The sequence below is a fragment of the Saccopteryx bilineata genome, chromosome 4 (genome assembly GCF_036850765.1).
Source record: "Saccopteryx bilineata isolate mSacBil1 chromosome 4, mSacBil1_pri_phased_curated, whole genome shotgun sequence".
Classification (NCBI taxonomy): domain Eukaryota; kingdom Metazoa; phylum Chordata; class Mammalia; order Chiroptera; family Emballonuridae; genus Saccopteryx; species Saccopteryx bilineata.
In genome coordinates, this window is record NC_089493.1 from 37,437,313 (window position 1) to 37,454,034 (window position 16,722).

The following is a 16,722-nucleotide window of genomic DNA, read 5'->3' on the forward strand; positions in this document are numbered from 1 at the left end:
AAGTCAGTGACCTTTGGACTTAAACCAGTGATCATGGGGTCACGTCTATGATCCTACGTTCAAGCGAGCGACCTTGCACTCAAGCTGATGAGCCCTCACTCGCTCAAGCCAGTTGAGCCTGTGCTCAAGCCAGCAACCTCAGGGTTTCGAACCTGGGTCCTCTGCGTCCCAGTTCTAAACTCTATCCACTGCGCCACTGCCTGGTCAGGCAAGAGAGAATAATTTCTTCATATTAGGGTATCATAGTTAATGATTGGTACTCAATTCTCTTCATAAATACAAGGCTAATTGAGCAGTTATTTTCCTTTTTCTTGGTGAGATAATCATGAAATTTTGCTTGACTCATTTGAAAAAGATGAGAGATAAAAAATTTCTCCATAGGGCCCTGGCTGGTTGGCTCAGTGGTAGAGCGTCTGCCTGGCGTACAGGAGTCCCAGGTTCGATTCCTGGCCAGGGCACACAGGAGAAGCGCCCATCTGCTTCTCTACCCTTCCCCCTTTCCTTTGTCTCTCTCTCTCTCTTCCCCTCCCGCAGCCAAGTCTTCATTGGAGCAAAGTTGGCCTGGGTGCTGAGGATGGCTCCATGGCCTCCTCCTCAGGCGCTAGAATGGCTCTGGCCACAAGGGAGCAACACCCCAGATGGGCAGAGCATTGCCCCTTGGTGGGCATGCCGGGTGGATCCCAGTCAGATGCATGCAGGAGTCTGTCTGCCTCCCCACTTCTCACTTCAGAAAAATATAACAACAACAAAAAATCTACATAGGATGATTTCAATATTGATTAAGTTAATAAAGATCATGGTGCTATATGTTAGCTGACTTTGCCATCATTGTTGGTGTTATTATTTGTTTATAAAAACTACTTATAATCTGTGTTTTAAGACTTCGGTTTCAAATCGGTCTTTTAAAGATGACTTATTTCTGTATTTTATGTTTTAGAGAAGTGGCTGTTTATTTGAAGCCCGTTAAGCCTATCCATAGACTAAACTGTTTAAATAAAACAATATACCACTGTATATTGCATTTGCTTATGAACTTCAAAAAGCAATTATAAAGTATTTTTGAGTGAAGTAACATTTGGAAGCTGTCAAAGTCATTATATTACCAGATCAGAGGGCTAGTCTAGCCATGTGTGAGCAGCTTTGCTTTATGACAGATGTTAAAGCATTGTGTTCACCTGTCTTCCCAGCTGGTATGTGTGGTGTTTTGTGGGGCATTGGGGAGTTGGATGTGTGTGATGACACTGAACATTGTCACTGTGAAACATCGGGAGGGACTATTGTTGGTTGCTGAGAGGTTGGTGAATGTTACCTGGACAGATAGGAAATAGCTGTTAACCTAGCCTCTTTCATTAAGTGGGAGCATTGAAAACGTTTTTTAAAAAAATGTAAATATGTTGCTAAGAGTTTTGCCAAAGTATCTTTGGAGCAAGTGGCTTAGAATATGAATATCGTAGACACTTGCTACATCTATGAGTTTTTACCTAAAGCTATTTTTATGAACTGAAATTATTAACATAACATAATATTAGTGTGTTGTGACCATCATTTTGACATAAAGTAGAAATAGAGGGTGTTATTGTTACAGGAAACTTGTATATTTATAGTACTGGATCAAGATGGATTTGTTGAGCATCTATAATTTTGATTAGCAGTGAAACCTGTATTTAGTCTTTATGCAGACCTAGAAAGTTATTTTTCCTTTTTCTCCTTCTTGGGAAGTTATTAGTATAATTTCTACACCGTTCATTTCTCATACTTATCTCAAGATACTGATTGTTGTCATTGATAGGTCTTCAGTTTTTATTAAGACAGGAAATGTACTCAATCCCAGTGGATATTTTCCTTTTGTAATGAGTTTAAATAAAATAAATGTGAATGAAAATATTCAAAAAGCAACACTTACATATAAGTAGGTAGTCCTGGCCATATTGCTTGGTTGGTTAGAGCATTCTCAAAGCACAGAGGCTGTGGGTTTGATCCCTGGTCAGTGCACATGCAGGAGCAGATCATGTCTCTCTCTCCTCTCTCCTTTCCTCTCTCTGGAATCAATAAAATAAACATTAATAAAAATAATTTGAAGTAGGTATAGAATGAGGGAAACCAAGGTTTTAGGAAATACATAACTGTCAGTTCAGAGTTTAGTAAGTGTGGTTGAATTGCTGTGTCAATCAGAAGTCTCTCTCCAAGTTACCTTCTTGAGCTGGTAGATGCTGATGTGTCTGTTCTGCCTTGAGATTTTACTTTTTATTTTAAAGATTTAAAATAAAGGTTCCAGTCTTAAGAGAGCCTCGGTCAAGGCAGGGCACTATGGGTATATGTACTGTTGACTTCAGCTTTCCTGAAGTGAGAGACTGTCCTCTATAGTTGTTAAACAACTTTTTTTTTAGAAAAAGAATTTTTGACATTTGGTTTTTTCCTTTCTGTATTTTTTCTTCCTTAGTTGGTTTGCAGGTTAGTTTGCTTAGGGCATGTAGAGCTATGGCCAGATCAGGAATAAAGTGATAGCTAGATAGACTGATGCTGAAGATACAAAGATGTTGCATGTCCATTGGGTAGAGTTATGGAAAGAGGATAGGTTTGTGAGCCAACCAGCCAGTCTTACAATTCCAGCCAGTTTGCCCTGCATGTTGGATGACCTTGGGCAAATGACCTTCTTAGAGCCTCATTTTGCTCATTTGTAAAGTAGTGACAGTATCATCTGCCTTGCAGGATTAGTATGTGAAATGCCTAGACCAGTGCTGATACAGGGTAGGCACTTGGTAATTGACAGTTCTGATATATCCATCTTGGAGGTTAGGGAACACAGTATCCATTCATGATTGTGTTCCCATTGTCTAGGATAGTGCCCCCTGCACATCTTCACTGCTCAGTGAGTACTTGTTGAGTGAAACCATCCTTTCAGCTAGGAAGGGAATTCTTCATGTATATAAAATGGTGCTGACTCAAAAAATCACTTCTTACTCATTCTTTTTTCTTTTCCAGTTGTTATCTTAAATATTCTTTTATGGAAGTTTTTTAAAATGGTGAGAGTTTTTGGCGTGCTGTGATGAGCCAAAAAGGTACTGTTTTGGACACAACATAGACTATGAATCTAACGGCTTATAATTATCGAAGATTGTTGAGTGCTTTGACGTTTCCTTTTCTGGTTTTATCCTCCATCATTTCAGCTCTGATTGAGATCTGGCAGTGTCTGGTGTGTAAGGAGACATGCAATGAGTGTTTATTGAATGAATGAATGAATGAATGGATGGATGAATGAATGAATGGATGAATGAATGGATGAATGAATGAATATGGCGGTTGTTCAGATACCAAAATTTAGTGGGGTCTTTTAAAAAAATTTTTTAAAAAAATTTATTCATTTGAGAGAGGAGAGGGAGAGACAGAGAGAGAGAGAGAGAGAGAGGAGAGACAGAGAGAGAGAAGGGGGGGAGGAGCTGGAAGCATCAACTCCCGTATGTGCCTTGACCAGGCAAGCCCAGGGTTTCGAACTGGCGACCTCAGCATTTCCAGGTCAATGCTTTATCCACTGCACCACCACAGGTCAGGCCTAGTGGGGTCTTTATTAGATAGTATTTATTTGATCAGCTTTGAAGAGCAGAAATAGTGTAACAAACATTAAATGAATTTCAGGTAGCAGCCTTGACAACAAAAACAACTCAGTTTCCAGTCACATCTTGGGTTTAGAGCAGACAGAGATTTGCTGATTCACAAGAATTGCTGCTGGTACTAACCTGACAGTTTGCTGCTCTCCTTGGAATACACCATAGAAAACTTTTCAAAGAACCCAGGACCTGAAAAGCATTGCCTCTGCACGGTCTCCTCTGGGCAGATTTGTGGGTAGAGTGTGAGTGGAGGAGTGAGCTGTGGGAGAGTGTAATTTTCTAGCCCTTTCTTTCTGGACCGGCCCCTGGTTCCTTATAGGGATTTCTGTCAGCTCAGCAGCACTGGTTCTGGCTGGTCATGATTAATGAAAGATGAATGCTCTCACAGTTACTACCCTGCTCCTCTGTGTAGTTTCTCTTTCCTCTTAGATGGAATTTTCTCTTCACCCAGCCTGTCTTTACTTTTGTTTATTGTGTGTTTAGGATATTTAAAAAGCTCATTTTAATTCGGGCCTTAGGCAGTCGTAATTAAAAAGGAAAAGTTTCTGATTACTGTTGTAGGAGTGCCCCCCCCCCCAGTTCGTACATTTTTAATACTCATGAGGAAGTGAATTTTAGATTATTCAAGTTTCTATCCCTTCATTATTGAGTATAATTAAGAGGTGCAAAGATTTTATGTGGTTTGCTAAATTTCTAAGTAACAGGAGAAACACAGTGGTTCATGTTTTTGAAAATCTGTATACAGTATTTGGGAGGATATTCTTTTACTAAAAACATGTGTCCGGGGCTCTTCATTTTGCTCTACATAATGATAAAACTATCTGTCCTTGTCCTTTGTACTTGAAGGAGATGCAATGTATATTCTGAATAGACCAGTGCATGACCCTAGGGGGCCTTTCTTTGGTGATTGTATCCTCAGAAACATAGATAATCAGGATCTGTCTCCAGGAATTTTCTTCTTCTTCTCTAAAACTCATTCCACATGTCAAATATAAACTTAGGCCCATAAACTGTAGTGAGTGCTTTCATTGAACCATCCAAACAATTTCTGTTTCAGTTCCAAAAAAGGTAATTTTTCTCCATCCATTAGATACTTGGGTTTCCTTTTTTTTTGAAGGAGACTGGAGTCATTCATTGTTGTTTAGTTGTTTTTTCTTTTTTTGTGATAATGGATGAGCTGTTTCATAAATCCAGCCAGTCAGCATATAATAAATATTAATGTTAGAGTTTTTTAGAGTTTGGAAAGCTCTGATAACAACACAAATACAGGGAGGATTCTACTTAATTTATAGGATAGCTGGAAAGAATTATAAATGTTAAAGTTTTTAAAATTGTAGTGTCAAACATAAGTTTTAAGAGAGAAATAGTCTAGAAGGAGATACAAAAAAGCTGTGAACAGTGGTTATCTGTGGGGAATAGGAAGGGAGGGTTTTACTTTCTACCTTGACATTGAAAAAAGAATTGAGTGTAAAACAGACAGATAGTCATGTGTTTGTTTTCCAAACTAATAGAAAGTAAGAAAACTACTGGGAATAAAACGATCCACTGAACATTCATTGCTGATCATCATACTTAAACCTTTGTATAATTAATTGTAACGTGAGGAAATATATGAGTTTTTCCATATAGCATAAATGCTTATTCTAAAAATAACCAAACTAGCAGTCAGGATTATAAGGTGTTATTTGATGTGTGTGTTTGTCCTTTTATCCACCCATCATCCGTCTGCCCATCTACTCATCTGTCTTATCAGCCAAGGAAGAGAAGCCCAGCTTGTGATCTCTAATGTAATTGGTTTCTTCTATAAGGAAAGAGCTTTAATTGCTCTTCTATCTCGATCACCTTAAAAAAGCATTATTTTTAATGTTCAATAGGAGGGTAAAGTACTTAGTAATTTTCTGAAAAGGTATGTGGGGCATTGAAAAGAGAATTTCTGTTGGTGTGAAATCATTTATTCTCCCTGTTTTCTGAGATCCTTATCTTAATATTTCATTGCATAAAGAACTCAGCTCCGTCGCTGTCATACCACACTTTAATGAGCTGCATTGTAATTTGTGACTTGTGCTCTCTCCTTTTCTAATCAGCTCAGCAACATCATGCCCATTCTCTATCAATTTACTTTAGAATTGAAATTTGTTTCGGTATAATGCCTTTAAAGAAACCAAGAGAGCTTAATGTTTAGCATTTGATTTGAGGCATAAAAAGATACTGAAATCAGCTTTTGCTGCTTAAGAAACCACTCTAAAACTTGGTGGCTTAAATACAACAGCCATTTATTTAGTTCACCTTTCTGTGGTTGGACACTTTAGGCTGGTTTCAGCTGTGTGAGGGTCCTGAGCCCCTCTGGGCTTACTCCTGCACAGGCAGTCAGCTGGCAGTTGAGTCTCTTTCATGTATGTGGTGGCTGTGGCTACAGGGGGGTTTGGGCTGTGTATGTCTTATCCAGCAGGTTAGTCTTAGAGGTGGGGTTCTCGAGAACAGCAAGAGAGGACAAGTGCAAATGCTTAAGTACTTTTCAAATCTCTGCTTATGTTATGTTTGCTATTTTCCCACTGATCAAAGCACATTTCAAGGCCAGCTGAAATTTTAAGGGTGGAGAAAGATTCCACCTCTTTGTTAGAGGGGCTCTAAAATTATACTGCAGTGGCGGGGATACAAGGAGGGAAAGGATTTGTGGCCATTTTTCAATTTGCCACAAATATTCTGAGGATTCCCAAGAATCGGTTCAATGAATATTATCTCTATTTTGAAATGTATCTAGAATCCAACCACTTCTCACTACCTCCTCTGCTACCTCCTAGTCCAAACCACAATTATATTGTAATTGCTCCTAACAGGTTCCCTGCTGCCACCCTCGCCTCCTGTTCAATCAATATGCAGTTGCCAGAGCAAACTTTTAAAAATGGTCAGATCTTGTCCCTTCTCTGTTCAGAACCTTCCAATGGCTTCTGATCTCATTCACAATAAAGTTTAAAATCCTTCCTGAGGCTATAAGACTTTACTTGGTGTGGCCCTTTCTCTCACCTCATATCACTCCCCTGCTAACACATCCTGTTCCAGCTACACTTCTGTCCTTGCTGTTTCTCAAATATATGAAATGTGCTCCTGCCTCAGGGCTTTGCCTTTGCTGTTTTCTTGTCAGATACTCAGCATGGCTCCCTCCACTTCTTCTAAGTCTCTCTATTTCATCTTCTGAGAGAGGTCTTCACTGATATCCCTACATAAAATAGTGTTCATTCCTACCAGTTGCTGGTTTGTTCTGTTTTACTCCATACCACTTATCACCACCTGACACTTGTTTATTTTGTTTTCTCCTGTTAGACTGTAAACTCCATGAGGACAGCGACTTTGAGGGTTTATCCCTAGTTGCTAGAACAGTGCCTGGTGCAGGGTAGATATTCCTTAAGCCTCAGTGGAGTAACTGTTAAGTGAAATTCATCACCTGGTTTTAGAGGAGGCTCTTTCCCAGAGCTGGTAAGGCCTGTGTCTCATCATTTCTGGGTTAGAGGCAGCCTGTCGCTTCCCCTTGCCTGATGCTCAGCTAGCTGGACTAGTGATAATGAATGCAGTGTTCATCTGGTTCCTCTTAAAAACATTTAAGAAATTTTAAGCTGATGATGGTTGGACCATTTTCTTTTTAAATGCCTATCTTTTTGGATTTAGAAATATAATCATTCCATTATATGCTGATGGTTTACAAAAATGCATACATATTCATACGCATGTGCTTTTGCAGAGAGTGGCAAAAAGCTCAGGTAGTTGGCTAGAAGCTCAGGTAGTTCTGGTGTTACTACTTTCTCCTTGTACTCTTGAAATTACTTCAGTCCCCTGATCCTCTTTTTTTTTTCTTTTTCTTTTAGATCTATGTCCTGTATTTCTCAGGCCCCACTGGGCCAGCTTCCTCTGAGCTTTAGCTAACCCAGGCTTAGAGTGCTGTCCTTCAAGTATAATTTGTCTCTCAAATGACTTTCTTATAGCTGCTTCTGAGGCTCTGAGTCTGAATTCTGTCACTCCACAAGAGTTAACCTTTTGCATGTATGTGTTTGTAACATATAGTCAAACTTCTAATTTGGAATAATGAGATGGGATGGGAATGAGCAGTAGGAAGGGCATTTTGGCTTAGTGAAACCTCTGAATCACAGAATTTTTAAAAATAAGGGCAGTTCTGGCTGGGTGTCTCGGTTAGAACGTCATCCTGATATGCCAAGGTTGTGGGTTCGACCTACCGTCAGGGCATATATATGAATCAACCAATGAATGCAAAAATAAGTGGAGCAACATATTGATGTTTTTCTTGCTTTCTCAGCCTTTCTCTCGCTACACTCATTTTTAAAAGAAGAGCAATTGTATGATTTTTAAATTATAGTGCATGTGACAGACTAAGATATAACTGGGGCATAATGATCTGTGTGGGAATATTTACAGTTCACAGCAGGCCTACAGAATAAGCTAAGAGTTTTAGCAGAAAGGTCTCTGTAGCAGTTATTTGACCCAGGATTTGAAGGAAAATTCAAAGAATCGAAGGAATCAATTTCTTTTTTTTTTTTTTTTTGAATCAATTTCTTTTTTGACAGAGGAAGAGACAGACAGATTGCCAGACAAGCAGTAAGGGAGAGAGATGAGGAGCATCAACTTGTAGTTGTGGCACCTTAGTTGTTCATTGGTTGCTTCTCATACACGCCTTACTTAATGGACGGAGGGCCTCCAGCTGAGCCAGTAACCCCTTGCCCAAGCCAGCGACATTGGGCTCAAGCCAGCGACCTTGGACTTCAAGCCAGTGACCTTTGGGCTCAAGCCAGCGACCATGAAGTCATGTCTATGATCCCACGCTCAAGCCAAGTGACCCTGTGCTCAAGCCTGCGACCTTGGGGTTTTGAACCTGTGTCCTCTGCATCCCTGATGCTCTGTTCACTGCGCCACCACCTGGTCAGGCAAAGTCCTGGAGTTCCATCGAAGTCTTTTTTAATTTTTCTTTTTTAATTTCATAATGTCTTCTTGTTAGTCTAAAAATTGATGTTTTTATTAAAGTTAATGGCTCTGGAGAGTTGTGTCATGTTTATCGTGTGTCTTCTGGATGGCACTTATGCTGCTTTCCTTGGTTCGGTCTAGTACCAAGTAGGGCATTTGGACTGCCAGGACAGAGGGCTTTAGAAGTGGCTTCCTATACACAGCGGGCAGCCAGGCAGATAGATAGGCCCCCTCATTGCTCTTCTTCTGGCATTGTAGGCCCAGATCCTTTCTGTAAGACATTCTGATAGTTTTGGTTTTTTTTTTACAGTGACAGAAAGAGAGTCAGAGAGAGGGATAAATAGGGACAGACAGACAGGAATGGAGAGAGATCAGAAGCATCAATCATCAGTTTTTCGTTGCAACACCTTAGTTGTTCATTGAAGTGCCTTGACCATGGGCCTTTAGCAGACCGAGTGACCCCTTGCTCAAGCCAGCAATCTTGGGTCCAAGCTGGTGAGCTTTCCTTAAACCAGATGAGCCTGCGCTCAAGCTGGCGACCTCAGGGTCTTGATCCTGGGTCTTCCGCCTCCCAGTCAGACGCTCTATCCACTGCGCCACCGCCTGGTCAGGCCATTCTGGTAGTTTCTGAAAGCTCTTTAGTTGCCAGTCCTTTAGTGCTCACTTCCCCATCTTTTCTTTCTTGTACTGTGGCCTAAAATATCCAGTCTCTTTCTTACTGCTTTTTTTAAACAATGTATTGAGATATAATTTATATACCATTTAGTTGTCTCATTTATAGTATTCAGCTCATTGTTTAGTATATTCACAGTTGTGCAACCATTATCGCTAATTTTAGAACATTTGGTTCCTTCTAAAAGAAACTACCCAATATGGGTCATTCCTCATTTCTCTGCTCCCACCTCTGCCACCCTTTGCCCTAAGCAACCATTAATCTACTTTCTGTCTCTAAAGATTTGCCTTTCTGGAACTTTTATGCCATTGGAATCATACAATATGTGGTCCTTTGTGACTTCTTTCACTTTCTGTAATGTTTTCAAGATTCATCAGTGTCATGGCATTTATCAGTGCTTCATTCCTTTTCATGGTTGAATAATATTCCATTGTAACACATTTTATTTATCCATTCATTATTTGATGAACATTTGGGTTGTTTCTACTTTTTCATCATTATGAATAATGCTACTTTTTTTTTTTTTTCGTATGTGCATGTTCTAAGTTTCCTTGGTTAAATACTTTAGGAATGGAATTGCTGGGCCGCAGTAACTCTACATTTAACTTTATGAGGAATTGCCAAACTGTTTTCCAAAGCAGCTACACCATTTTGCTTTTTCACTAGAGATGTATAAAGGATCCAATTTCTCTACATTCTTGCCAGCACTTGTTACTTTTTTGTCCTTTTGATTATAACCAATTGATTGGGTGTGATTTGTGCCTTTCTTTGATGGCTCATGGTATTGAACATCTTTGCATGTGCTTATTGGCCATTTGTGTATCTTCTTTGGAGAAATGTCTATTCAGATCATTTGCCTATTTTTAGATTGTCTTTTTGTTGAGTTTCAAGAGTTCTTTTTATATTCCTTTTTCTTTTTTTAAGCAAGAGAGAGACAGGGACAGACAGGAAGGGAGAGAGATGAGAAGCATCAAGTCATAGTTGCATCACTTCAGTTGTTCAGTGATTGCTTTTTCATACGTGTCTTGATAGGGTAGGGGTCTCCAGCCAATCCAGTGACCTCTTGCTCAAGCCAATGACCATGGTGTTATGTCTGTGATCCTGTGCTCAAGTTGGCGACCTGTACTCAAGCTGGATGAGCCCATGCTCAAGCTGGCAACATTGGGGTTTCAAACCTGGGACCTCAGCATCCCAGGTTGATGCTCTATCCACTGCGCCACCGCCTGGTCAGGCGAGTTGTATTCTGAGTACAAGTGTCTTATCAGATGTATGGTTTATAAATATTTTCTCCCATTCAGTGGGTTGTCTTTTCACTTTCTTGATAGTGTCCTTTAAAGCAGAAAAGTTTTTGATCTTAATACAATTCTGTTTATCCTTTTTTCTTTTATTGCCTGTCCTTTTCTTACTGTTTTTTTTTTAATCCCTAGCTATTTTGCAGAATTTTGAGCTAGGAACAAGAGAACCAGGGTTTGAGTTAATTTTTTTCACTGATGAACTGGTTGATAATGGGCAAGTCACTGTCTGTTTGTCCTGCCTACACCAGTCCATCTTCCGCAAAGAGATCTAAAAATCCAAGCTGATGGTGTCACTTCCCTTTTCACAAATGTTCATCAGTTTCCCATTGTCCACAAGGATAAACTCTAAACACTTAAGTTTGGCATTTAAAGCTCTACCACAAGCTGGCCTGCTCTATTTGTTTGGCAATGTCTTCTCTAGACATGCTGAATATCTCACCAATGTCTAAACCTCTGGAATATGTTACCTTCATCTTAATTTGTCATACCCTTTGCCTGCTTCATTACTCTGCATGTCTTTTTTTTTTTTTTTTTTGGATAAGTGTTTCCCCCATGCCTACTCTTTATGTAGTAAACTCCCTATATAGCATTTCAGAATCTAAGGCCAATGTTCATTGTTATGTTTGGGTAGGTGCCTGGCATGTAGTGCATGTTCAATAAATAATTTGTTAAATGAATGAATGAACGAATGAAAGAAACATTATCTTTTCTTGAAAGCCTTGCCAAGCTTTTTGTACCAAGTTATTATTTCCTCTCTTGGATTCCTAGAGAGTGTACATTTTTATATCTATTATATTATGCCCACACTGTTTTGTAATATATTTGTAGTATCTTTCTCTCTCACCCAGTATACCTAGGGAGGCAGATGCTATGTCCACTATGTTCCCAGCTGAGTTTCTGGCACGTGTATAGTATGAGGTGGTCAGTAAATGTTGCCTGTGAGTGGATGGATTTCTCTGGAGAAGTCTGAAGTGAAAGAGGGGATGTGTCTGGTTTAGATTGTGGTGTACTTGGCTTTCGTGAATTAGATTTAGGATTGTAGAGTGTGTGCAGAGCTCATGAGGAGTTGAAGACTTAGAAAAAAGTATTCTTCAGGTTGCAGTCCAAATTTTGACAGAGACTGGAGACAGGCTGGGTCTGAGAACACAACTTTCCTTGCCTGGTCTTTAAGTGTAGGAAAGGAGGGTGGAGAACAGAGTGAATGGCAGAGAGTTGAGCATGTGAACGGATTTTTATTAGTACTATTCTATAATACCCACTGTTTATGTGGATTTCCTCATTTTTAAAGTAGTTACTACTGAGTTTATCTTTTTTTTTTTTTTTTTTTAAATTTATTTTATTTATTCATTTTAGAGAGGAGAGACAGAGAGAGAGAAGGGGGGAGGAGCTGGAAGCATCAACTCCCATATGTGCCTTGACCAGGCAAGCCCAGGGTTTCGAACCAGCGACCTCAGCATTTCCAGGTCGATGCTTTATCCACTGCACCACCACAGGTTAGGCTATCTTTTTTATTTTAATTGAGAGAGAGACAGATAAAGAGAGAGACAGGGACAGCTAGACAGGAAGGGAGAGAGATGAGAAGCATCAACTCATAGTTGCAGCACTTTAGTTGTTCAGTGATGGCTTTCTCATATGTGCCTTGACTAGGGTGGTGGGGACTCCAGCTGAGCCAGTGACTGCTTGCTTAAGCTAGTGACCTTTAGGCTCAAGCCAGCAACCATGGGGTCATGTCTGTGATCCCATGCTCAAGCCGGCGACCCCGTGCTAAGCTGGTGAGCCTCTGCTTAAGCTGGTGTTCTTGGAGTTACAAACCTGGGGTCCTCAGCATCCCAGGTCAATGCTCTATCCACTGTGTTACCACGTGGTCAGGTCTGAGTTTGTCTTTTTAACCTTAGAGGTGTAAAACTGCCTTTGGTATCTTTGGAAACTTCTTTGGGAGTTACCAGATTACAAAATTTAAATAATGCCATAAGATTTCTTCCAGAAGCAACCAGTGAATGCATAAATAAGTGGAATAACAAATTAATGTTTCTCTTTCTTTCTTTCTCTTCCCCCTCCTTCCTCTCTTTCTCTAAAATAAAAAATAAAACATTTTTGGGAAAGATAGTAGTAGGGAGTATTAAAGCAGAACATCCTTTTTGCCTGGCCTGCGGTGGCTCAGTGGATAGAGTGCCGACCTGGAACTCGGAGGTCACCATTTCGAAGTCCTGGGCTTGCCTGGTCAAGGCATATACGATAAGCAAGCAATGAAAACTAAAGTGAAGCAACTATGAGTTGATACTTCTCATTGCCCCTTCTTCCCCTGCTTAGTAAAAATCAGTAAATAAAATCTTAAAAAAAAAAAGGAACGTCTTTTAAAACAGTTGTTTCCCTTCCAGTGTTTAAAATATGTTGTGAATGTACTGTTTTTTGCCCTTACTACTTTCATTGTTACCTCCTTGCTCCAGTTACTTGTTTTCAAACTTCAGTGTGCATAAGAATCAATGGTGGAATTGGTCAAGTTGTTGATTCTCATCTGTACTCCCCAGTGGTCTGATCCGTAGATCTCACCTGGGGATGTGCTGGCCAGATGGTTTGGATGCTGTGAGCACAGACGGGACATTGAATTGGACGCTTCACAATGTTTCTTCCTAACCTCTTTTCTTAGCATTCCCCAACACAAGCCATCTGGCCTGTTCCCAGCCTGCTGCCCCACACCCTGTGTTCTTGAATGGTCTCAGTGCCTATGCTCTATTCATTCCCCCCAAGATGGAAATGAATGTCCTGTCGCCTTAGGGATCAGCTCAAGGGATGGGCTTCCTGAGAGGGGTACATTCCTCTAAAGTTTACGCCTCTGTATATGTGATAGTTTTTAAAAAAATCATCAGTATTAGGAGCTACTCCGAAAAATTTAATTTCTAACAAACTAGCCCATTATTCTCTTATGATAACTTGAGAGCTAATTACCAGTATTTTTACTTTATAGTTCGCAGGTCTCACCCATTCCTGTTACTCCTTATTTCTGGACATGTTCATTTGTTGTTTAATTTTACATTTATGCTGCTACCTTATTTTCATTGAGCTGGTTTTACTCATACACTGTCCCTGTTGGGCTCTTGTGGTGTATGGAATATATAATTCTTAATTTATGGTCCATATTGCTCTTTGGACCATTGCCATATATTGGCCTGCCTTACCTTGAAGGGCTCCCATGTTTGGCTTCACAGGTTGTACACTGCATAATGTTATGTGCTGGCCCTCTCTCTCTTTATTTCCAAGTGAGAGGAGGTGAGACAGACAGACTTCCATATACACCTGACCGGGACCCACCTGGCAACCCTCGGCTGGGGCAAATGCTCTGCCCATCTGGGGCCATGCTTGCAACTGAGCTATTATTAGCCCCTGAGGTGGAGGCTCCATGGAGCCATCCTCAGCATCCAGGGGCCAACGTGCTCAAATCAATCAAGCCATGGCTGTGGGAGGGAAAGAGAGAGAGAGATAGAAATTAAGAGAGAGAGAGAAGGGGGAGGGGGAGGGGTAGAGAAGCAGATAGTCACTTCTCTGTGCCCTGACTGGGAATCGAATTGACATTCACATGCTGGGTCAATGCTTTATCACTGAGCCAACTGACCAGGGCCTGGCCCTCTGTCTTTTAATGTAGAAAATAATCCTTTTTTCTCAATAAGGTTTTAAGTGCATTGGAAGTAGGAATAATTTAGGTTTTTGTGTTCTCCATAGTACCCAGTAGCTATTTATATTCAATTTATTTCTTCTCATATTTTCAAAATCAATTTTATACATAGAGAAATGTGGTGGTACTATTTTATCATTTATTTAAAAAAATACTATACTAATAGAAATGACTTAAGGATAACTAGCCACAGTATTAATTGATGAATATTTTTAAAAAATTATTTTTAGAGTTCTTTTCTACCAGTGCTTCATTTATCAGGGGTCTCAAACTCGCGGCCCTCAGGCCGCATGCAGCCCGCCGAACAATTTTGTGCGGCCCGCAGACTAATCCACGAAGTTCAAAATATTTTGGATAAAATTAAGTAAGCCCGTGGATTAGTCTGTGGGCCGCACAAAATTGTTCGGTGGGCCGTGAGTTTGAGACCCTAGATTTATATTATAATTTAATAAGTTTGTGACAAGTAATATTTTAACAGTCGTTAAAATATATTGATTGAATGTTGTCTTATGGAATATACTGTTATTAAAGGAGATTTTTTTTTTTTTTTACAGAGACAGAGTCAGAGAGAGGGATAGATAGGAACAGACACACAGGAATGGAGAGAGATGAGAACCATCAATTATGAGTTTTTCGTTGTGACACCTTAGTTGTTCATTGATTGCTTTCTCAGATGTACCTTGACCGCGGGCCTTCAGCAGACCGAGTAACTCCTTGCTCAAACCAGCAACCTTGGGTCCAAGCTGGTGAGCTTTGCTCAAACCAGATGAGCCTGTGCTCAAGCTGGTGACCTCGGGGTTTCAAACTTGGGTCCTCCGCATCCCAGTCCAACGTTCTATCTACTGCGCTACCACCTGGTCAGGCTAAAGGAGATTTTGATGTAAGGATTTTAGTTAGAAGCCTTGAATTTTTCTGAGTGTTGCCAAAAAATAAAAGGAAAGAAAGATACAGGTTGTTCATATGTATTTTTGGTCTTTTTCTAGAAAAGAGTACTTTTTTAGAGTTACAAATCATATACGTATGTATTATTGTAGAAAATAAAAACAAATATAACGGAAGGAGGTAAAGGTCATCTTTACTCTCAGCTCCAGAGATGATCACCATTTCAGATGTTTTGGTGTGAATTCTTCAAGCTCCACGCGCCCCCCCCCCCCCAGTGGGGTGGTGGGGTGGTGGTGACAGTAGCTATGTTTGTATGGGTTCATGGTCTTGAAAATAATTCTGAATTTATTTGGAAGTAAAAAAATTTTTGGAAGGAGTTAATTCTATCTTATTCCAGTTTTGTTAACTAGTCTGGTAAAAGTTTTAACAGTCATCACTATGGATAATTTATATTAATTTGCCTTTTTGTCAGGTCAACTTGAGTTATTAGTTTATTTAATCAGCAATACATCTAGTCTGATCAGTGCTCGTTCAATCGCAACACTGAAATGTAAAGAATATAAAGCAGTATTTGCCTAGAATATTAGGTAGTAGTATATGCTTCTGCCTCAATACTCTTTTGTCTCCATTTTGGGAAACATTGACTTATTTTATTTATTTATTTATTTATTTATTTATTTATTTAAATTTTTTTTTTGCATTTTTCTGAAGCTGGAAACAGGGAGAGACAGTCAGACAGACTCCCGCAAGCGCCCGACCGGGATCCACCTGGCACGCCCACCATGGGGCGATGCTCTGCCCATCCTGGGTGTTGCCATGTTGCGACCAGAGCCACTCTAGCGCCTGAGGCAGAGGCCACAGAGCCATCCCCAGTGCCCGGGCCATCTTTGCTCCAATGGAGCCTTGGCTGCGGGAGGGGAAGAGAAAGACAGAGAGGAAGGCGCAGCGGAGGGTGGAGAAGCAAATGGGCGCTTCTCCTGTGTGCCCTGGCCGGGAATCGAACCCGGGTTCTCCGCATGCTAGGCCGACGCTCTACCACTGACCAACCGGCCAGGGCTGACTTATTTTATTTTAATGACTTTACATAGAGTGAAGGCTGGGTGGTGAGAAGTACCAATTCATAGTTGCTTCGCTTTAGTTGTTCATTGCTTACTTGTTATGTGTGCTTTGACCAGGCAAGCCCAGGGTTCCGAACTGGCGACTTCAATATTCTAGGTTGACGCTTTATCCACTGCACCACCACAGGTCAGACTGACTCTTTTTTTTTTTTTTTTTTAAATACTGAAAACTGAGCCAGCACATTTTTTCTTGTAGTTTGGGGGTGGAGAGTGTACATGTAGTTTCTCTGAATAATGATATATGATGTTCACATTTCTCTAATTCTTTATCTTTCCAGTCTTCTGGGCAGAAAGAATCCAAGTCCCTGCTGGCTAGTGCCAGTAAGGATTCCTTGTGTTCATAGAAGGGGTATGGTGTAGTGGGAGAGAATAGGCTTTGGAGATTTGATGCTTTATACCTGTGTCTTACCTGTAGGGAGATCCTGACCCCTTTGAGTTAGTTAACTCATTTATAAAATGGGTCTAAACCTAAACACAAAAGATTAATTTGATGGATAAATGTGATAACCAG

The 16,722-nt window shown here is 40.4% G+C and overlaps 1 protein-coding gene across 4 annotated transcripts in view; it reads left to right on the top strand.

Moving 5' to 3' along the window:
• The window catches only part of PPP2R5E (protein phosphatase 2 regulatory subunit B'epsilon), a 168,026-nt gene that overhangs the window by 21,632 nt on the left and 129,672 nt on the right, over positions 1–16,722 (top strand). The gene's annotated exons all lie outside the window — the stretch shown is intronic.